The 24507-nt window shown below is 39.1% G+C and overlaps 1 pseudogene; it reads left to right on the plus strand.

The window, feature by feature from the left end:
- The first annotated feature begins 2331 nt into the window (after positions 1–2331).
- Positions 2332–24507, plus strand: part of LOC131032444 (lipoyl synthase, mitochondrial-like) — a 39730-nt pseudogene continuing 17554 nt past the window's right edge.

The following is a 24507-nucleotide window of genomic DNA, read 5'->3' on the forward strand; positions in this document are numbered from 1 at the left end:
TAATGTCATGATCAAGTTCCTCACTAACACATGAAGAGCAATCTATTTTCTCATCCTCCATATCTATTTGCAACAAATTAAATGGTGTCTTTACATAATAAACATATGTTGTTGTCTTCAATAATGCTAATTGCCTTTTGCACAACAAAGCAACTTTGGGGATCAACATGCTCAAATCCAGAGGAAGAACAACTTAAATCTAATATACTCCCATGTATTGGCCAAGAGGTTATGTTATGTTCAAATTTGTGGGTGGAAATAAGGCTTGTGAATGGTGCACTTGGACAAGTCGAAGCAATTGTATTTCAGGATGGAGAAAAGCCACCTCAACTTCCCTTATTTGTTTTTGTTCTCTTAAAAAATTACATAGGGCCAATGTGGGGTCACAATGAACCAAAAAATGTGCCTATAACCCCATTGAGCCATGGTATTCACCATCAAATACCACTAAAAATGGCATGGGAATTAACAATACATAAATTACAAGGGCTTACACTTCAATGAGCAACAATCAAAATTGAAAATATTGCCCATCAAGGGTTGACATTCACAACTATTTCAAGAGTTGTGAACTTGCAAGTCTCTGCATACACCCTGCCACATTCCAAAGATATTCACGCATGCAAACCAACCCATATGCTGCTCATAAAAAACAAGAGGAGTGATTGCTAGCATTATCAAATGTAAGGTCTTCAAACAAAAGGTAAAAGAATTCCCGGTTCGTTCATTCAATCACTTATTCTAGCCAATTTTACTAAAACCAAGACCTGCCTTTCTATATCCTTATAATTTTTGCATTCAATCTATATTTTGTTAACTTACAAATCATTTAAGAAATAATTCCTAATTTTATTAATTAATTTACAAATATTCAATATTCAATGTTAAACAATTAAGCATGTAAGAAAACATATTATTTTTCACATTTCGATGATATCTCTTTTTCTTTCTCTACAGGCACAAATTCTACAAAAGGATAATTTGCTTTGTTTCAACTACTATTCTATTAATAACTTCCACTTTCATATAGCTTGCAAATTTAAATTGTGCAAATAAATGAACATTATTGTGTTAATTGCATATATTTTTAGAGTTCCAAAAGCAAATTAATCTGTCAACTATATCTATTCACGCTTCAACATGATGATGCAATTTCATAAAAAATCTCTTCTAAATGCAAACTAGAAGAGCCAATTTTACATTCAAGACAACTCAATTGCAATATCCTATTCACATATATGTAAAAAATCTATATAAAAACTTCTTACATTTTTTCCAGTCTTCTTATAACCAATCAAAGATCTCCTCAACATACCCATTGCATACTAAGGTGCGATTGCTAATAAATATCAATATTATGAAGCATCATTATAAAGAATAACATATAGATATAAAGATCTCTTGGATGCATGATATAAGAAGATGCCATGTCTAAGATGAATAAATTTATCTTCCAATCACTCAAAATTGGGAGATGAGTTAGCTTAGTCTAGTCGAGACAAAGGTGACCTTGGCTAAATAGAGGTGACACTAATTAAATAAAGGTGACATTTAATTACCATCAATCAAGAATTGACAAGGTAGTGGTGGCCCTTGTATACCTCAAATCAAGGTGTACGCATATCATTAATGACTAGTTAGATGCAAAAAATTAATTATTCTTAATATCCTAAATAAACTTATTAAATATGTGAAATATCACATTTAAGATAAAATCATATTCAAAGTAATAAAAATATTACACTAACAATATCAAATCAAGATGAATGCTTTTTTATCTTGAAATAACTCAGATTTGAAATCTTCAATTTATTTTTTCTACATAAAAATAATCAACTATATAATATTCACTATGTTAATTGCTCAAATAGGAACTAGTTCACACCAACTTGGATGTGAAACTTGAAGATGGATGATACCTAAAGAGGAGTGGATAGACAAAATTTGTACTTATTGCACTCAAGAAGTTGTGGAGGCAAAATGACATTGCATCATGGAGTGTTCAACTTACAAGGATATCTAGATTAATTATATTGATACACTAAAGGTGAACAACTTGAGTAATTTGTTTGAAGAAGAGAAGATGCACAATAGAAGATCCAAGATACAAAGAAAAGAAAATTTAGGTGCAATATTGTATTGTGCATGCTTTTCTTTACTATCTACCCATGAGTCTCATAGAGTGCTTGGCCTCGCGATTAAAAACATTCAGCAACATATTAGAAAATATAATAATTAAAAACTAAACCATACACCCAAAAAAAAATAAAAATAAAAAAATCTTTGAACTCCCATAGATTATAAATTAATAATAATAATAAAAGTTTGTTTGGTAGAGCAGTATTTTCCTTGTCCCAGCAAATGTCTCTGTCTGGCAGACAAAATATTTCGAATACTTCATTTTTTATGGCTCGTTTCAAAGCAATTTACGGCAGGCGAAGCATCGCAGAGTAAATGTGCAGCGGTCAGTCGAATCACGGGTTTAATCCAGCAATCCTAACGTGGATTCTAACTGATTAAAAAACAATGTCGGCAAACCTGGTTTTGTTACGCAGGATCGACCAGGGATCGAAATCTCTCGCCCACCACTTTCGCAATTGGGCTCGACAAAAATTTTCAACCTCTGTCACTCCTGTAACACCTGCGTTGGCCACGTTACGAGAACGATTGGCGAATGGTGGTCCAAGTTTAGCGGATTTTATATCACAAAACCCTCAAGAGGCATATTCTGTGGAAGTAGGCTCAAGAAAGAATCTCCTCCCTAAACCCAAATGGATGAAGGCCTCGGTCCCAGGCGGAGATAAGTATACAGCCATCAAGACGAAGTTAAGAGAATTGAAATTGCACACAGTCTGTGAGGAAGCCAGGTGCCCTAATTTGGCAGAATGCTGGTCAGGTGGCGAGACGGGGACTGCCACTGCGACTATTATGATACTCGGAGACACTTGCACCAGGGGCTGCAGGTAAGATTTTAGGTACAATTGATGGGATTGCATAGATCCTTCTCTCTTTTCAGACCAATGTTCAGTTGGGTGGAAAATTTTGTTTTGGATGCTAATGCACCTCTGAGATACAATGTGCTTGGACTTGGATAAGGTAAAATACTCAATTTAATATAAACATACGTTTCTGAATTTTAAACCCGTGTCTTTGCTGTAGGCTTGTTGATTCACCACCCAATTTTTTCGTTGACAGAGTCACCTTGTTTTAATCGGTAAATCCCTGTCATAGGCCAACTTCATTCTAGATGCCACAGCCCAGTGCTATCTATTCTATCAAATTAATCCAGGACTTGACCTGGGCCTTATCTTATGAGGTTCGCTGCACTAGATTTGGATGCAGCATGTTTCTTAGTTTGACAGATAAAAATGTTACTCAAATTTACACATAATCGGATCATTTTGGCATTTAAACTTAGGATTAAGATGTGAAAGTCCCATGGTTTTACAACTTGCTCACATGTTTTTTTAATTACTGAATTACCCTTTTCTACAGATGTCACAGCTGGAGTTATCTGTTCTGTTAAATGAGTACAACACTTGCAATTGGCCTCATTCATCTAAGTGTTCTATGTTGAATTTTGCAACACAAGCTTGCAAGATCAAATGGCAAACAAGAACACCTTCCACAAACGCGAGAGCTGCACAAATGATTGCTTTATCACTCAAAAGCAAAGAATACAAAATTACAGGATGAATTTCAATTGTACAATGAGGTACTTATAAAGAAAGCACAAAACTAAATTTAGGATGACTAAAGTGCAAGCATGAGGAGCTAAATAAAGCTCAATTCTAGCTAAATTAGATGCATAAAAGCTAAACTAGGCGCACAACTAAAATAAGCACTTTTAAGTGAAATTAAGCAAAAAAAAACATAACTAGTTGTAAAAAAGCAATTAATAGGTAAATTTGTTCTAACACCCCCTTAAGTGAAACTTAGGGTGAATAAAAAACTCTAAATGGATGAATGCAAAAATGGGTCCCGACAACAAAAGGCTTTATTAGGTACCCATGTACAAACCAATGAAGTCTTTCTAGGTGGAGAAAAGGAGAAAAACCACCTGGTAAAAAACCCCTCTCCAAAAGCGAGAGATGCAATGAAATGAAAAAGGTACATGTGACTAAAATGAAAGACTATGTGTGGCTGTAATGTCCCTACTTTGAAATATAATTTAATAATAAATGATAACAATAAAATTAAAATACAAAAGAATAAAAATAAAAATAAAATATAAAAGAATATAATTAAATATAATTAAGATTTGATTAAAGTTAATGAATGGTCAATTGTCATGAAATGATAAGTTGTGACTCCCCCAAATATGAGGTATAAAAGGGAGGAGAGAACTCATTTGAAGAGGGGATAATTTGGGAATGAGAAGTGCAGATCTGATTGTGAAAGGTTGTGTCCCTTTCAAAGGGCAGAAATAATGAAGAGTTGCACTCTTTCAAAGGGTGTGTCTCTTGCAAAAGGGCATACATGATGAAGAGGTGTGACCTCGCCCTCACATTGAGAGATATAAAGGAAAGGAATCAAAAGCATCCAGTGACAACACCATGGATCAGATCAGAACTGTTATTAAGTTACCGCCAGTAACATCCTTGTTCTTGGTGGTATGCATGGGGATGTGTTTAATAAGTATGCTTAATATATGAAGCCCGATAATGTTCTAATGCAGAATAAATGGTAATATTAATATGGATTGCAATATGTATGACAGTCATACAATTTCATATATATTCATAATACATAAGAAATCTGTATACTTACAGTCTAAATCATGTTATTACTGTCAGTATTTAAGAAGATGGGAATGAGATGTTCCGAAGAGGGGCAATCTAAATCCAAGCAATAGGTTAAGTCCCAAGATAGGGTGGGGATTAGCGACCCATAAGCCTTGAGGGTATAGACCCAAGAAAGGTAAGGGCTTGGATCTGTAAACTTTGAGGGAACTTATTGCATTTGGTCTCTAAGCATTTTGGTAACATACATAGACCCTTCTCCCTTAAAACTGAAGTAGTAGCAGGGTCTGATAACTATATTAAGAACTATGAATAATGAAATTAATCATCTAATGAGGAAAATAAATAAGCACTTGTTAATAACTAATAAGTTGAAGAATATCAATGACTGGCTTCATGATTAGTCTCTCAATCAATTTTAGTATATTGAAATAGATTAATTATGTTAATCAGGTAGGGGACATTACAGTTCCCCTCAAGTATTGAATCGGTCACTTAAGTACAATCAAGTTTCCCCCCATTGGAGAGAAAAAAAGAGACAATGTATTCCCCCCATAATGAAGAAGCTCCAATGCTGAAGATGAAGTTTTGAGGACAAATGTTGATGAAGATCCAAGAGCGGCAAACCACGTTCCTCCCCTTAGGAAGAAACAAATCAAGTGGCCAAGGCTGAAACAACTCCAGGAAAGAGATGGAAGGAATAGTCTCTGGATGTGTGCCATGGAAGACTGTTCAACTGCCCAATTGTTTGAATCAAAAGACGCCAAATCAATTGAAGCAAAGCTAAACTGCTACGAAGATTCTTGTTGAACAACCTCTGAAGGCATTGAAGATTGTATGACAAGAATGCTCAAACTACCAAAGAATGCTCAAACTACCATCAAGGAGGAATGCAACATTCTCAGTCATGTCCCCAATGTCTAGAGTGTGTGATGTATCAAATAACCCTGCAATATCTGGTAGGTACTCATCCCACTATGCTGAAACTAGAAGGGAACAATCAACCCGTTGAATTGAACTGATGTTTGAAGAAGTAGGAGGTGGAGGAGGATCAGCAGAAGTCTTAGGAACCACTGCAAATGACTGAAGCACACATAGGTTCAAGTGACCAAACCTCTCGTCATATTTCTAATGTACTCTCGATGCACGAGAGATAAGACTAGATGCATGCTCAATGGGAGCAAAATGTGAGAACTCATACAATTGTGTCGTATTATCAACACTACCAATTGCAACAAGCCCTCTAGTATATAGATCTTTGATAAGCACTGAATCAGGGGTGAACTCAACTGTCCTGCCTATCCCACTACGAGTAATCTGGTAGATGGAATTAAGGCTCGAAGATAATGTAAGGACATAAAGAACATTATTGAATGTGCCACCATCAACCTCAATAGAACCACTCCCATTTTACCCATCAAAATTTGTGGAAATCCGTGATGCTCAAAAGAAGAGAACATACCCTCTGATGATGCCATATGATATGAAGCTCTTGAATCTAGAAGCCACTTGGACGATTGAGAATGTGTCGATGCAAAGAGAGCATGGCCTTTCATCTTGTGTACACCATGTGTCATAGATGAAGACCCAGAATGTTGAAATATACTCACTAGGACACAACACAAAATATAACAGAAATTTTTTCAATAGATTTGAAAAAGACTCAGATTAACTTCAGATTCATAAAACACTAATTTCATACAATTGTGGTCAAAACATATGGACTAGATATAACTCAATGCATGCAGCATATCAATCAGATTTATATATCGGTTCATAGGATTACATACTGATTCACAGACATTCACTCCTTTGTTGTTTTGTAGTCCTATCCTTGAAAGCTTCTGAACATCATACTTTTCAGACTGTGATTACAGACCCATCTGATATCACTCCCTGGACTGACAATCTGCCTATTGATGCTCTGTGACTATACTGGATTGGACGGCCTCCTTTTCTAGTAGTTGGCAATCTCCTTCCTGTAGCTTATGCTGCATTCCCCCAGGTTGTGCGAATAATGGCGCCCTTTTAGTGGTGCCCAATAAGGCCACAGGTTCCTTCCTTATTGGGATGATAATGGCTGTCTGTTGCGTCTAGACCTGTGAGGATAACGAATGGATTTAATGCTTGAACGAACTGAAGGCTAAAGGTTGACTGTGTGTGAAGGTAAGAGTTTCGTCCCACCTCACTGGCTTGCTGGAGATTCTGTTCTAGACTGGCCTGCATGCACAAAGGCTCCAATCAACCAAAATCAACATACCCCCAAAAACACAAGGCGACCTCTATATAAAGAGGGTGTGTCGGGTTATGGCTTAGCCGACCTAAAGTCGGCTCATTATTATTAACTAAAACAAAATTTTATTTATTTAAATAAAAGACAAGTCAGCTAAGGGAAATTAATCATTTTTAATTTCCTTATTAATTAAATAAAATCAGAAGAAAAGAATCAAGTGCTAAGGAACACCACTTGGATGGCCAACTGGCCTCCCTACAATGTCGGGTTCATGACAGTCCTCCCATCTTCAAATTGCTTGTCCTCAAGCAATTGCAGATTGGGATGTTTGAAGATTTCAATTCCTTCCCATGTAGCATCTTCGGGTGGTAGCCCCTTCCACTTTACCAAGTACTCAAGGATTACTTTATTCCTCAACCTTTTCTCCCTAAAATTGAGCACTATATCTGGTTCCAAGGTGAGTTGGCCCTCATAGTCAAGAGGAGGTAACTCTAGTGAAGGTGTGATCTGCTGCCTAAGGGCCTTCTTAAGGCAAGAAACATGAAAAGTGTTATGGAATTTACTATCAGGTGTTAATTCCAACTCATAAGCCACCTGTCCCACCTTCTTGATCACTGGATAAGGGCCATAGAATCGTGGTTTTAACTTTCTGCGCCATTCCCCTTAATTGAGGACTGTTTGAAAGCCTGCAAACGGAGAAACATCAAGTCCCCTACTTCAAAAGTTCGCTCAGTTCAATGCCTATCGACTTTGCTGATTCTGAGCTCGCTGTGAATTTTCCTTGAGAGTTTCCAGAATATCCTTACTTTGTTGTACTACCTCCTTGGCACTAGGAACTCTACTATCAGTAAAAATCAAGTCCACAAAAGAAGGAGCATCAATTCCTTCCCATGTAGCATCTTCGGGTGGTAGCCCCTTCCACTTTACCAAGTACTCAAGGATTACTTTATTCCTCAACCTTTTCTCCCTAAAATTGAGCACTATCTCTGGTTCCAAGGTGAGTTGGCCCTCGTAGTCAAGAGGAGGTAACTCCAGTGAAGGTGTGATCTGCTGCCTAAGGGCCTTCTTAAGGCAAGAAACATGAAAAGAGTTATGGAATATACTATCGGGTGTTAATTCCAACTCATAAGCCACCTGTCCCACCTTCTTGATCACTGGATAAGGGCCATAGAATCGTGGTTTTAACTTTTCTGCGCCATTCCCCTTAATTGAGGACTGTTTGAAAGCCTGCAAACGGAGAAACACCAAGTCCCCTACTTCAAAAGTTCGCTCAGTTCGATGCCTATCCACATTTGCTGATTCTGAGCTCGCTGTGAATTTTCCTTGAGAGTTTCCAGAATATCCTTACTTTGTTGTACTACCTCCTTGGCACTAGGAACTCTACTATCAGTAAAAATCAAGTCCACAAAAGAAGGAGCATCAATTCCTTCCCATGTAGCATCTTCGGGTGGTAGCCCCTTCCACTTTACCAAGTACTCAAGGATTACTTTATTCCTCAACCTTTTCTCCCTAAAATTGAGCACTATCTCTGGTTCCAAGGTGAGTTGGCCCTCGTAGTCAAGAGGAGGTAACTCCAGTGAAGGTGTGATCTGCTGCCTAAGGGCCTTCTTAAGGCAAGAAACATGAAAAGAGTTATGGAATATACTATCGGGTGTTAATTCCAACTCATAAGCCACCTGTCCCACCTTCTTGATCACTGGATAAGGGCCATAGAATCGTGGTTTTAACTTTTCTGTGCCATTCCCCTTAATTGAGGACTGTTTGAAAGCCTGCAAACGGAGAAACACCAAGTCCCCTACTTCAAAAGTTCGCTCAGTTCGATGCCTATCCACATTTGCTGATTCTGAGCTCGCTGTGAATTTTCCTTGAGAGTTTCCAGAATATCCTTACTTTGTTGTACTACCTCCTTGGCACTAGGAACTCTACTATCAGTAAAAATCAAGTCCACAAAAGAAGGAGCATCATATCCGTAGAGTGCTTTGAAAGGGGCCATACCAATGGACATATGATGAGTTGTGTTATAACAATATTCTCCCAAACGCAACCATTTAATCCATGCTGTTTGCTGGCTTTTTACATAGTTTCTTAAATACCCTTCAATCCATTTGTTCACTATTTTTGTTTGGCCATCCGTTTGGGGATGGTAGCTCGTGCTAGGTGTTAATTTTGTTCCTGTAAGACGAAATAATTCCTGCCAAAACAAGCTTAGAAACCTGCTATCCCTGTCACTCACTATGGTCTTGGGTAAGCCATTAAGTCTGAAAATTTCTTTAAAGAATAACTTAGCTACTTGGGAAGCTTTATAGTTTGATGATATAGCATAGAAATGTGCAAACTTTGTGAGCCTATCAACCACCCAGAGTTCCGTGACTCGCCATGACTCGCCAAAACTCGGCGAGTCACGGGCTGAGTGACCCTCGGTGAGTCCTGGGTGGCTTGGACCCGGACTCGACGAGTCATGGCGAGTTTTGGCCGAGTCATGGCAAGTCATGGATTAGACGCCTTTGTAGGAAGGACCCAGGCTCCTCTGAGCCATAGACTTGTAGTTGTTTTACTTTTGATATATGTGTGGAACTGGAACATTCGAATTTTGATGTCATGGATTTCATATTCCATGAGTTTTGTAATATTTTTACATTTGACACTATTTATATATCTATGGTTATTGGTTGCTATTTCCTTCAGCTACAATTTGCGTTTATACTAATGTGATCGATGTATACTTGTGTATGTGATCCAATTAACTTCTATTTGATGATGTTATTGTGTATTTAAGGTTTGTTAAATAAAGGGTGCATGAAACAAGTTTTAAATCCTTAAAAATCGGTAAATTTCTTGGGTTTTTCACTTTGCCGAGTCTTGGCCGATCCGAGTCCTGAGTCTCGAGTCGAGTCACCATTGCCCAATCCGCGCCGAGTCCGAGTCCCGTTTCTATGCAACCAGCACATACAGACAATCCTTACCTTGGCAATCCAGTAACAAAATTCATAGATATACTTTCCCACTTTTGATTGGGAATGGGTAAAGGCTGTAACAACCCTACTGGAAACACATGTTCTACCTTATTTTGTTGACACTCCTTGCATTCCCTTACATGCTGCATTACATCTCTCTTCAATCCCTTCCATGAGAAATGCTCCCTTACTTGTTTGTATGCTTTGTAAAACCCAGGATGACCAGCTAGTGGGGTGTTGTGACAAGCCTAAAACAAATGCAGAAGCATATGGATTTCAAAGAATTGATTCATTAACAGAATGAGCAAGACACTCATAAATAATACAAGAATATTTACAAGAATAGCAAGTTTCTAATAAGAAACTGCTGAGAAGATCGTAGACGATCTAACTAAAATAGAATATACACTATTGAGCATTAATACTAAAATTAACATTATTTTAATATTCTATTACCCTCCCTTAATGCTCAATCTATTAACTACACCTATAGACCCCCTGAATTTTACAAATTTATCAGGACCAAGGGGCTTGGTGAAGATGTCTGCTGGCTGTTCTGAGGTAGGAACATACAGCAACTGGATGGATCCGTCTTCAACCAGCTGTCGAATATAGTGACAATGAGTTTCCACATGCTTGGTTCTTTCATGGAAGACTGGATTCTTGGCGAGTTTGAGCACTCCCTGATTATCACAGAACAAGGGAGTAGGACCTGCCTGGGAGACATGCATATCTGCAAGCATTCGTCAAAGCCAAACTGCCTCACAAGATGCCTTAACTGCTCCTCGATACTTTGCTTCTGTCGAGGAGAGAGCCACTGTCTGCTACTTCTTACTAGTCCATGTGACAGCACCAGATCCCAAACTAAACACATACCCTGCTGTAGACTTACGATCATCAACCGAACCTGCCTAGTTAGAATCTGTGTAGCCACTGAGTATAGGATTAGAACTCCGAGTGTACAGAAGTCCATAATCAGGAGTGCCACTCACATAACGCAACACATGCTTCGCTGCTATCCAATGATCAGCCTTGGGAGCTGTCATGAAGCATGAAATGTAGCTCACTGCAAAACTGATGTCAGGTCTAGTGGCAGTAAGATAGATGAGACTGCCCACTAGTTGCCTGAACAGAGATTCATCCACAACTGGTGAAGATGACTGAGCTGAAAGTTTGAGCCCGGGTTCCATAGGAGTAGAGGCAGGTTTGCAATCCTGTATTCTGAACCTGTCCACAAGACTTCTAGCATACTTGGACTGAGAGAGAAAGATATTGTTCTCAGTCTGCCAGACTTCAACTCCTAAGCAATAATGTAGAAGTCCCAAATCTGTCATATCAAAGGTGCAGCACAAATCCTGTTTGATCCTAGTGATCAAATGTGCTGAACTGCCAGTAATGATTAAGTCATCCACATAGACAACCACAAATAGAACATCATTACTAGTATGCTTGATATACAGGTTTGCATCAGATGGACTCCGCTGAAAACCATGATCTGTCAGGTACTTATCAATTTTCATGTACCAAGCCCGAGGAGCTTGTTTCAGACCATAGAGTGCTTTGACTAGTCTACAGACCTTCTGTTCTTGACCAGCAACCTTGAAACCTAGGGGTTGCGTCATGTAGACTTCTTCCTGTAAGTCACCATTCAAAAAAGCACTCTTGACGTCCATCTGATGAACTTTCCAACTGAACTGGGCTGCCAAGGTAAGAACAAGCCGTATGGTACTCATTTTGGCTGTAGGAGCAAAAGTCTCCTCGTAGTCAATGCCTTATTTCTGTGAGAACCCACGAGCAACAAGATGAGCCTTATACTTGTCTAGGGTTCCATCAGCTTTGTATTTTACTTTGTACACCCATTTGCAGCTAATGGGCTTCTTCCCTGAAGGAAGATCAGAAAGGGCCCAAGTGTGATTCTTCTGAAGACTTTGGAACTCAGCTTCCATAGCCTGTTCCCACTCAGGTATACCTTTAGCCTTTGAATATGTCTGAGGCTCAAAAACACTGTGTATGTTAGCCATGAGAGCAAAATTGACTGTATGCTGCTATTTGCTCTTATTACGGGAGGTTCTACCCTCAATGAGCTCAGTATCCTTGAGATCACCAATGGTCTTGGCCGACCATTTAGGCCGGAGAGTAGAAGTGCTAACATCTGGAGGAGCTGGAAGAGGCTCATGAGCAGGAACAGGAGCAGCAGGAGGAGGATTATTCTCCGGAGGGAACTCAGGTAGTGCATCATCGAAAATAGATTCTGCATCATCCCTCCCATCAGGCGAACCTAATGGAATAAGAACACTGTGAGGCTGATCCTCAGAACTCTGCTCAGAAGAAGGGGACTGAAAGAATCCTCTGTCTTCATCAAATACAACATCACGACTGAAGATAAGATGTTCAGTGTCTGTATCTATCAGTCTGTAGGCCTTATGGTGATCACTGTATCCTGTCATCATGAGTTTCTGACTTTTGGAATCCAACTTGGAGCGCTTAGCATCTGGAATCCAAACATAGGCAACAGAGCCAAAAACCTTCAGGTGGCTGATCTTAGGCTTCCGACCAGACCAAACCTCTTCTGGAGTCTTCCCCTTAACAGCCTGAGTAGGGGAACGGTTAAGGAGGTAGACAGCAGTAAACACTGCTTCAGCCCAATACTTATTCGGAACACTCCTGTGTTGTAACATGGAGCGAGCCATCTCAACAACCGTACGATTGCGACCCTCGACAACACTGTTTTGTTGAGGAGTGTAGGGTGTAGTCAATTGGCGTTTGATGCCATGGGTATCACAGAAGTTGGAGAATGCAGAAGAACAAAATTCCCCCCTGTTATCTGCCCTAAGAGTAATGATGCTATGTCCAGACTCTTTTTCAACAAAGGACTTAAACTTCTGAAAGATACTAAATACATCTGATTTATGTTTAAGAAAGTACACCCACATCTTTCTACTAAAATCATCTACAATAAGCAAAAAGTATTTGCAACCAGTAACAGAAGATGTGTTCATAGGACCACAAATATCAGCATGAAGTAGTTGAAGTACCTTAGATGCGCGCCAAGACTTTCCATGTGTGAATGAAGTCCGATGCTGTTTGCCAGATTGACAGGCGCCACATACTCCAAGATGCTGAGTCTGAATATCAGGTAACCCTGAAACAAGTCCCTCCCGAGATAGCTGAGAGAGATACTGAATGTTGAGATGTCCATATCTCTGATGCCACAAAGTGCTGAGAGGAGAAACACGAGCTGCCAGAGCCACTTCAGGAGAATCACCAGTGTCAAGAAGCCTATATAGGCCATGATCCTCTAGACCAATAGCAACAGTAAGACGAGTCTCCCGATCAATGATGGAACACTTGTGAGCACTGAACACCACATCTAGCTGAGGAGAATTCCTCATAATCTGACTGATAGAGAGCAGATTAAGTTCCATACCAGGAACATAGTACACCTTCAGGAAAATGAGAGTCCTGCCACCAGACTGTATCTGAACAGTGCCTCTGCCAACAACTGTATACTCCTCACCTCCGCCAAATACAACGGAATCATTGAAAGATGAGAAGTCTGTAAACTAGTCACGCCGATGAGAAAAGTGACGTGATGCACCAGAGTCAATGTACCAAGCAGAAGACCTGGCATGATCTGAAGACCTCTTAGCCATAAAGGCATAAAAGGCAGACTCCTCCTGCTTGGAATGTTCAGCAACATGCGCCTTCTGGTGTGACCCTCCCTGCTTCTTTTGTTCAGAAGCGAGCCTCTGACGGCAATCTTTCTTCATATGGCCGTACTTGTGACAGTAATTGCACTGCACATTCTTCTTCTTAGCACCATCCTGTGTCTGAGAAGAGCCTTTCTGCTGAGAAGACTGAGAGGACTGAAATTTGCCTTTATCCTTGTGAAAGGATTGGGCTGTGAAGGCATTTTCCGAGGAGGCTGACGTAGTACCACTACTGTTGTCCTCAATTTTTGATTTCAAAAATTGGACTATCACAAGGAAATTTTTATTAAAAAATGAAAATTTTCACTCTATGGCACGCTTCCCGAGGTAGAAATTCGTCCCATCCTTGGATTGGACCGATTGTTGATCCATCCCCAAGCTACGTTTCAAATTTCATTGCGTTTCGAGTCCGTTTGCTATGTTTTTGCTTCAATGTAGGGGAATTATTCGATAATTACCAGTAACTGGTAATTTGCTTTTCAAAACCCCCTTGAAGCTTTTGGTCTTGTAGGGGAATTTTTCTCCAATTACAAGTTTTTGGAAACTGGTAAAAAGGGTTTTAAAACCCCCTTTACTAGTAGAATGACTTAAAGTGTTTTGTAAAACTTGTAAATGGGTTTTTAAAACCCCTTTACATGTTTTTATGACTTAAAGTTATTTTTTTAAATTTTTAAATAGAACTTGTAAATGGGATTTTAAAATCCCTTTACATGTTTTAAGTAAAATCACTTGTAAAGGGAATTCTATTTCCCTATTACAAGTAATTTTACTTGTATTTCCTTTTCTAAAACCCGAAATTTGCCTTAGAGGCAAAAATATGAACATTTTTAAAACTTGTATTTCCATTTCTAAAACCCGAAATTTCTCCCATGCCTTTGCAAAGTGATTTGGGTTCGAATTTTTTGGAAGAAAGATAGGGATTCCTTCCAAAGGTGGATTTGCTGCAACTTTGAAGAATTCAAACCCTTGTTCTACGCATCTATCAAACTGATTTTCGCCATTTGTCTTCTTCAACGTTTTTTTTTTCTGAATCATGCATTTGTGCCATTTGCCACGGTTTGGAGGTTCGAATCTGCTCTTACCTAAGGCGTTTTTGATTTAATCATTAATGCGTTGGATTTCAAGCTGCATTCAAACCGTTTTGTGCGCATTTTGGGGAATCGATTTGCAAAAACGCCCTAAAAACCAGTCACGTTTTTTGCAAGTTTCGCACCTTTTTCGTTCAAGGTATGCTTTCAATTCTAAATCATTTTTGCTTTCTCTTGTATGTAATGATGAATCGAATCATTTTTGAATTACTTCCTTGGCATTTTTCATGGCGTTTTTATAGCGAATCGGTTTTTCTTTGGTCACCATGCGTGGCTAAGTTTCTTCCTTTGTTTAATTTCTATTTAAAGGGTTTCATCTTCTATTTTTGGTTGACTCCACAAGCTTGGATCTCTCCTCATCTTTGCAAGGTAATTTTATTTTTATATTCCTCTTTTGTTTCTTTCCTTGCAATTTCCTTGTTTAAGTTTTGGTTTTTGTTCATGTTCGTATTGGGTTTATGAGAGGAAATTCCCCATTTTACAAGGAAATTTGTAAAGAAAAAGTTGTTCTTCCCCATTGAAAATTCTCCTCCTTTACTTGCATTCGGGTTTTAAAAACCCGATTGCAAGTAAAAGGAAAATATGTGTTCTTCCCTCTTTGGACAAAGACTTAACCTTCTTTGGTCCAAAAATCAAGTTTCAAAACAAGAAAGATGTGTTCTTCCAAATATGTTCTTCCCAATTTGCAAAGAAATTTGCAAGTGTGAAAAGTTCTACCTCAAGATGTGTTCTTTCCTTTTTGGATAAAGACTTAACCTTCTTAGTCCAAAAATCAAGTTTCAATGACGGAAAAATCAAGTTCTTCCCAATTTTGGGTTTTGAAATCCGGATTGCAAGTCGAAAGTCCTTCCCATTTTGGCACGACAAAGTTCCAAGTGATCTTCCCGAAATTGATTTTTACTTATCCGATTCCAATTCCCTCATCCGTACTTATCATCTTCGTCATTTCTCGCATGCCTAAAATACCTTTTTCCGTCCATTCCTTCGATTTTCAGTTTGAAAATAAGTTTGCATTTGGATTTAAAACCCATTGCAAATGCGTTCTTCCCAATTTTCAAACTGAAAATTCATTCTCCTTCCATTTAATCATGCTTCGTGTTTCGCAAGTATAATTGCATTCGGAATTTAAAATCCGATTGCACGTTTGTACTTCCCTCTTGTGTACTTGCGAAACATTTTTCAAAACCCGAAATAAGTCAAAAGCTTATTTTTCCACCCCTTATATCTCCTCTCACAAAGCCAAAATACGAAAGTTGAACTTTCTCATTTGGAGGAGTGAAAATGTCTAAAGATACTGACTTTGATGTTGCCTTGATACTCATGGATTTACATTGCAGCATTCCCGGTTGTTTCCAGATGACAGATGTATCATCATCTCCCACTCCAAAAAAGATGAAATACAGGTATGATAAATACCAGAATGAAGTTCCGCAGTCACAGATCTCCTCCTCCCTTGATCATATCAAGGATACTGAGATAGGGCATGTTGACATGTCCGAATTCATACAAAGGATTGAAGATCCGAAGGAGGGGGATATGCAACGGTTGCTGGACAGCCATATCCATCATGCCGCATCCTTTCCAGTTGCTGCCCTAGAACCAGAATTTATTCTAGCATGTGCTCATCATTTTGACAAAGAGTCATGAGTCATTAGAAATGATGATGGGGAAGTGATCATTCGCCTGGATGCAGAAGCTATAGAGAGGGTTTTTAAAATACCTTCCGAAACCATTTATATAGAGATCTCCAAGCAAAGCGCAGCTGAATACTTTGCCAAAAAGCAGAAAGACTGTAAGCGTCATATCAACAAATGGATTCATGAACCTCGCACTGCGCTTACCAGATGGGCAAAGTTATATCGGTCTGATTTCAAGAATGAGATCGGTGATACTATTACTCTTCTTAGCCGTATGATGGGATTGGAACATTCCAATGTTTTTGAACCTTGGATGTACCAATTTATTATGTTAGTAAGGCAGTCTCAGCACATCTGTTGGGGTGAAATCATCAGTGATGCTTTGTGTGAGCAACTTGCAGTCGTCCCTACTACCTTCACCTTCTACATGAATTCATATCTCGTGTATATTGCTGCGTCACTTAGACATTTCCCAGGTCTTTCCACCAAGGGTGACCGCATGCTTGTACCGGTTTGGGAATACTATGATCAGTTGCCTCTAAGATCAAGTAGGTCTCATTTCAGAAGGGTTCAGGACGCTTTCTTTGGTCATTATTTGTGTCAATTTGACAAGAACCTGAAGGACAAAAGAGTCTCAGATGAAGCATGGGAAAAGGTGAAAGAATATGGTTGTTTGTTTCTCCAATTTCCAACTTTTACCTACATGAGAGTTGGATGTTATGGCGGGCAGCCTTACATGCTCCCACGATACCTAACAGATAAGATTATCCTCATGGAATTGGGAAGGCAGATCATGGTTGTGCATACACACCAGTTAGTTAAGCACAAGGTTGGCATGGGTATTTCTTCCAACAACCCATTGAAGATTGGGCAATATTCTCTCATGACTTCAATCAAGGCCAGGGCTATGGAAACTGAGTTGCAGGAAATTAGACTCAAAAGATTCAAACCTAGAGCTGATTTCGATTACCGAGGCATGAAAGAGAAGATCAAGAAGACCTTCATCCATGTACACCGGATAGAAGATATTTGGGCTGATCTTCGTACCGAAAAGGAGATTCGCAAGATGGATTACTGCCGACTCACTGCAGAACAGATTGTGGATCTAAACGTCGCAAACATGCCACAAGGTATGATTGATGATGGTAACGTTCTTGATCCTGAGTTTGTCAATCAGAATGTTGATGAGGCTCCGCTTCCTTCTATCCACTGGTCCCACAAGGAAAGCACTTCTATCTTGGATAGATTTCAGTCAGTTCTTGCCAATACCAATATCTGGCTTAAGAATAATGGTGTCAAGCTCATTAAGATTAAGGTGGGGAAAGAAGATGATTCTACAGGTCCTCTTTGGCGGAAGTCTGAAATTCAACTAGACAACAAAGAAGGTGCATCCTCTTCTAGTACGAGGATTAAATTGCGGGTCAGCCGTGCGATGGTGCTTCCTCCTTAGGAAATAACAGTTCAAGGCAAGGAGAAGCCACAGTTGAAAATTCATGTGATTGATCCTGAAGCTTAAGAGGAGGGAACTCAATCTGATAATGCTCCTCAGTCACTTTCTACAGAGTCTCCACATAATTCTCTTTCTTCATTTCCTATTGAGGTACCCATGTTTCCTCCTGTGATAGATGTGAGCTCTCAATCTGCCCCTTCAGTTTCGGAATCTCCACAGAAAGTCCTCCCGCTTTCAGCAGCAGAACCATCTCAAGGCCATCCTCAGGAAAGTTTATTGAATATCTTTTCGGAAGATCCTTCATATGTACCTTTGTCTGATATTGATACTTCTATGACCTGTTTTGATGAGTTCATAACATCTTCATCATATCCTGTCGTCACTTAGCAAACTATGGTGGCTATCCAGACGGACACTTCTCCCAAGGTCACCACTGTTATTCAAACAGAAACTGCTTCTCCCTCCATCCCACAATCAGAGTTAATGGCTTTACCTCCATGGCTCAGTTCCTTCACTGCAAAGAGGAAGAAGCAAGTGATCTCACCTGATCCCTTCGACTATCAACAGTTGAAACAATCAAAACCTAAAGCTGTGAAGAAGGCAAAAATAGTTTCAAGGGTGATCGTTGATGAGAACCGGATGAGAGTGGCAGAGATTGCTGAACCAATATCAGATAAACCAGTTGAAGAAATGCAAGCAGCTGATTATCGGATCACCAAAGTTCAACTGGGTAAACAGACTCATGAGGTTGTCAAGCACGATGCTCAACAAACAGTGGGTACATTGGTACAACGATATGATGAGGTGTTGACCAAGAAAGATCAGCTAGAAGTAGAGAATCAAAGACTCATGGCAGCTATCCAAAGTATTACTCAACCTTCAAGTGGAGAAGGCCAAGTACCTATTTCTTCCAGGGTCAGTGAACCAATCCAAGGTATCGAGAGAGCCGCCCAAAAGGTTCAAGCCTTAGACACCTGGGTTGATCAACTGCATGATTTATGCTCACAAGTCATAAGACAGGTATTTGAAATGATGGTTAAATTGGAGATCATTGAAGATAAGTTGAATCAAATCTTGACTGCTTTCAAGCTAAATTTGGAGAAGGTTGAGGGAAATTTAGTTTCTTGGCGAAAGATGCCTCAATATCAGTTGAGCGTTCTTCAAGTGCATGATGTGATTCCTTCTAGAGTCATGTACATTGAATATGAGGAACTCCTGGAGAACAAATCTCTTGTTCTCAAATCACTCATTGAAGAAATTGATGAAACCTTAAAGTTGCGTGAAGCAGTCTTTCAAGATGTAACCTCCCATTGCAAAAAGGCATCTTGCGACATTTTCAATCAGAATGATGAGCTGCTGCCCAAGGAAGAAGTTCTTGCAGACCTGCAACTCAAGATTCATGATGAATGTAGAAGTGATCAATTCTCAGTCGCTTCCATTCAAATATTGATCAAGTATCAAACTAAGTTGCAGGAAATCCAGTCAGCATTGGAAAAAGGGAATTCCACGCTATGCCAATGCCATGATGTCATCGTAAAAACTAGGGTGGTGGCTATGAACACTCATGAACCAGATCCTAATGAATTGCAGAAAGTTATTCAGAAGTTCGATTTATTCGTATCTTCAAGAGTTGCAACTTAAGTGTTTTTAACACTTGTAAATTTTTAAAAAATTGTAATTTCAGAATTGTAGTTTCCCTTTCGGCAAGTTGTCATCACTTGCATTTTTGTAATTGCAAGTTGTCATTACTTGCATTTTTGTAATTACTTGTAAGGCAACTACAAGTTGTGTCCAATTAGGACTGTAGTTGGAATAAGTCTTAGTTAGTTAATGAAGTCATAATTAGCTGTTGAATAGGTCTTGGTGGTTGAGGGAATTTCTCAAGTTAGTTAGGATCCTCCCATCTTTTTCTCAAGGCTCCTCTCCTATAAATAGAAGAGAGGGTCCTTTGTAATCTTTATCTTTTGGAAAAGCAAGCAAAAACTTTGCCAAATTTACAGCAAGAAGTCTTTGAGCTTATGTACGTGAATTGAAGGTTTTGAAGAATAATAAAGAAAGATTACTCAAGTTTTGAGTCTTTGAGCTACAAGTTTGAGTTTCATTCTTTTTATTTGTTCTATGCAAAGTGTTTCTAAAGGAGCTTAGTCCAATCTGATTTGAAGTCTTTGAGCTGCAAGTAGAGAAGATTAATTTAAATAGGAAAATCTCTAGAAGGAGCAGCAAGTCTTTGAGCTTGCGTCTATTCTTGAGGTAAAATTACTGTTTGATAAGAAATAGCAGCAAGCCTTTGAGCTTGCATTAGTTCTTGTCTTTGTGTTAAAAGAATAGATTATTCCAGTCTTTGAGCTGTTATCTTTTATTCATTGTAAAAATTTAATATAGCAAAGGGTAGATAGGACTTCCAATAGTCAAGTCTTTGAGCTTGATATTGCTGTCCCGTCCCGAAGGAAGTGACGGAAGTCTTTGCGCTTTCAGGAAACTTCATTTCCTTTCTCTCATTTCACTTGAAAGTAGTTATTGTTGTTCATTTTCAATCGCTATCCTTTTCTGTGAAGAGAAAAGGATATTGTCTTTCTTGAAGAAAGAAGGAAGACCGCTGTCCCATCCTGTTTTTATTTCAGTTTTAGTTAGATAGGGGGAGCCTTCCCTTAATTAGGAGAGTTTTTACTCGTGTGCTGTGGTTGAAACCACAATTTTGTATATTTCTTCCAAGTGTACAAAATTTTCAACCAACAACTACCAAACTGTTGTTTCCAGCGATCCTACTATAGAAGTTTGGTTCACAATTCTGAAAACTTTAGATCAACATTAGTTGAAGTAATACTGAGGGTCTCAATGAAGTGTTCATACGATTTCGGAAGACTTTTCAGAGTGATTACTACTATGTCTTCTTCCTCCATAGTCCGACCAATAGCTTCGAGCTGATCTTGAATCTCCTTAATCCTCATGAGGTGTTCCTGTAAGGACATACGTTTGTCCATCATAATGGAGAACAACTGATTCTTTAGAAAGAATGCTCGGCTCTTGTCGGATGTCTCATGCAATTCCTTCAGATGCTTCCAGATGTCGGAATTTGTCTTGCCGGAAGGAATCTGCGATAACTGATCATCAGTCATTGAGAGTTTGAGAAGCATAACTGCCTCTTGATTGCGTTCATCAAACTTATCTTGATCTGCACCAGGTGTACTAGGACTGAGCTCTTTTCCCAAAACAAGCTAGTCAAGATGCCTATATTCAAAAATGGTCAACATACATTGTTTCCAGATGTTGTAATTGTGGCCATTAAAGCGTTGACTGCCTTCTAACATCAGATTGGTGAGAGAAGCCATTTGCACGTTTCCCAATGTACTGAAAGATGAGAGAAAACCCAAAAGGAATCTGAAAACCAAATTCAAATCCGTTGGCTCGAAAATTGAGGCACGGAAAACGATGCACCCAGAAAAATCGGGCAACTACCCAGATTAGGTTTCGAAAAACCCACCAAGAATCTGCAAGAAAAATGTATTTTCGATGGAAACTTGAAGGTAAACACCTTAATCGAAAAACTGAGAGGGTTGTGGAAGCCATGATACGCCCAGAAAACCTGTAGACAAAAGAAACTTGGCACGGGAAAAAAAAAGAAGTCGCGCCACTAGTAGAGATGTCCTCATGCGGTTTTAGAACCCACAGTAACGAGCCTAAAACAGTGCGACGTCTGCAGGTCGCGCACAGAGCCGCAGACGCAAAATATAGTGCGACGTCTGCAGGTTGCGCACAGAGCCGCAGATGCAAAAAATAGTGCGACGTCTGCAGGTTGCGCACAGAGCCGTGGACGCCGCCGGACATAGGTCACGACGACTCTGCAGGTCACGCACCAACCACGAACGCCGCCGAACACAGGTCGCAAAAAAACGCGACTGTACAAACCCGCGAGGTAGTCACAGGAGCTAGGAAGCTGAAAAACCCTAGATGGATTTTTAAAAACCAGAAATAATTTCGAAAATTTCCACTAATTGGAAATTAGAATTAAAAAATTTTCGAAAAAGTTTTTCCTATAGCTCTGATACCATAAAACAAATGCAGAAGCATATGGATTTCAAAGAATTGATTCATTAACAGAATGAGCAAGACGCTCATAAATAATACAAGAATATTTACAAGAATAGCAAGTTTCTAATAAGAAACTGCTGAGAAGATCGTAGACGATCTAACTAAAATAGAATATACACTATTGAGCATTAATACTAAAATTAACATTATTTTAATATTCTATTAAAGCCCTCAGAATCTTGTCCTTCATTTTAGATTCAGGTATAATATACACCCTTCCTTTGTAGAGAATCAGTTTATTCACTACTCTAAACTTATCATCTTGTAGTTTGCCTTCCAAAATGTCATTAGCCAATGAATCCTTGACGCATTCAGCTGTAATTATTGCCCTCCAATGAGCAGATATCTCAGTAATTGAGAACAAATGGGGTTTCCTAGACAGTGCATCAGCTACTATATTGTTGTTTCCTTTAACATATTCAATATCAAAATCAAAGGCTTGAATTTTGCTCATCCATTTTTGCTGCCTGTCATTCAAATCTCTTTGATTAAGGAAGTATTTTAAACTATTATGATCAGTCTTAACCAAAAACTTGTTACAAACTAAATATTGTTTGAATTTAGTCAAAGCGTGCATTATGGCCAACATATCCTTGTCATATATAGAGAACCGACACTCAGACTCCTTAAGTTTCCTACTCTCAAATGCTATAGGATGTTTGTTTTGCATCAAGACAACTCCTATCCCTTCACCAGATGCGTCACATTCCAAGACAAAGGGTAGCGAAAAATCTGGAATTGCTAAGACTGGGCATGTACTCATTACCTCTTTGAGTTTATCAAAGGCTTGTTGGGCGGATGGAGTCCATACAAATGCTCCCTTCTTTGTTAGATTTGTCAAAGGTGCAGCAAGCTGTGAAAAACCACTTACAAACTGCCTGTAATAGCTGCACAAATCAACAAATCCCCTCAACTACGATAAATCCTTTGGTCTTGGCCACTTTTGGATAGCCTTGATTTTTTCCTCATCAACGCTTACTCCACGTTCATTGATTTTAAACCCCAAATATAAGATCTCTTGCAACCCAAACTCACACTTAGATGCTTTGGCATAAAAAGACTGCTGTTCTAACACACTCAACACCTCATCCAAATGTTTTAAATGTTCTTCCCTAAGTCACAGGATATGGCTATTTTCATGGATGAGGTTCGAATTTAATCGAATTTCAAACTTCTATAAAAAAAAATCGAATTTAATCGAATTTCCTCTCTAAAGCACTGCTATCCGCCTCTAAACACAACTCAGCTGGTCATGGGTATTCTTTGTATATGCTTTGTATCTATTGGGTCATGGGTGTCTGCAACTGCTGGGTCGCCCTCGGATTTTCTCCAACAAGGGTCGCTATTCTGATAATTTATTAGAAGTATTCATATATTTAAAAATAAACCAAATTATAGAAGGCGAAATTTATCCAATTTTTTTTTCGAATTTTTCCCTTGTCAAATTTCATCCGAATTTCATGGCTGTCGAATTCGAATTCAAATTCGAACCTTGTGACTTAGGTTCTTCCCAAGTTTTGCTATAAACCGAGATGTCATCAAAGAAGATTAAAACAAACTTCCCCAATTGGAGGATAAATAGCTGATTCATACACGATTGGAAAGCGGCTGGAGTATTAGTTAACCCAAAGGGCATCACCAATAATTCATAGTGCCCATAATGACATCGAAATGCCGTCTTGTGCGCATCTTCTTCCCAAACCTTGATTTGATGATAACTTGAGCGTAAGTCAATCTTAAATACTTAGCCCCATGTTCATCAATTAGTTCATCTATTCGAGGTATTGGGTAGCAATTCTTGATGGTCCTCTTATTGAGAGCTCGGTAGTCAATACACATTCTCATAGTTCCATCTTTCTTTCTAACCAACACGACGAAAGAAGCGAATGAGCTGGAGCTAGGTCTTATATGCCCCATTTTCAACAACTCCTTGATGGCCTTCTCAATTTCCTCTTTATATATTTTTGGATGGCGATATGGGGTAATCATTATAGGTTTTGCACCTTCTTCCAGTTCAATGATGTGCTGAAATCCTCTATCAGGAGGTAGGCCTGGTGGTATATCCTTGAACACCTTGTTATGCTTATCTAAGATTGATTGAATCTGATTGTTGACAGCCCTTTTTTTCTCTGCGGCACCTATATTTGTGATGAGGCATTTGGCTGCCCATGCAACTTGCTTTTTTCTGAAAACCCTTTCCATCCTTTTGGCAGATATTACCATGGTCCCTTTACTAGTCAATCCCCACAAAACTACCTTTTTCCCGTTGTGATGGAATGAAATTTCCATCTTACGGTGGCTGGTTTCATACTTGTCAATTGAATGCAGCCATTGGCATCCTAAAACCACCTCCATATCCATATCAACTATATAGAAATCATCCTTCAATTTATATTCTCCCATGGCTAACTCCATTCGAGGCACCTTCTGTGTGCAAGAAAGAGTGGTTCCTCTAGCTACCTTCACTTCAAACCCTTCAATCGGAATTGTATTCAGCCCAAATCTTTCCACTACTTCTTTACTAACATAGTTATAAGTGGCTCCACTATCAATTAGGATGATAATTTGTTGTCCTTTCAAGACTCCTTTGATGCGAAATGCACT

This window comes from Cryptomeria japonica, chromosome 11 (assembly GCF_030272615.1).
Source record: "Cryptomeria japonica chromosome 11, Sugi_1.0, whole genome shotgun sequence".
NCBI lineage: Eukaryota > Viridiplantae > Streptophyta > Pinopsida > Cupressales > Cupressaceae > Cryptomeria > Cryptomeria japonica.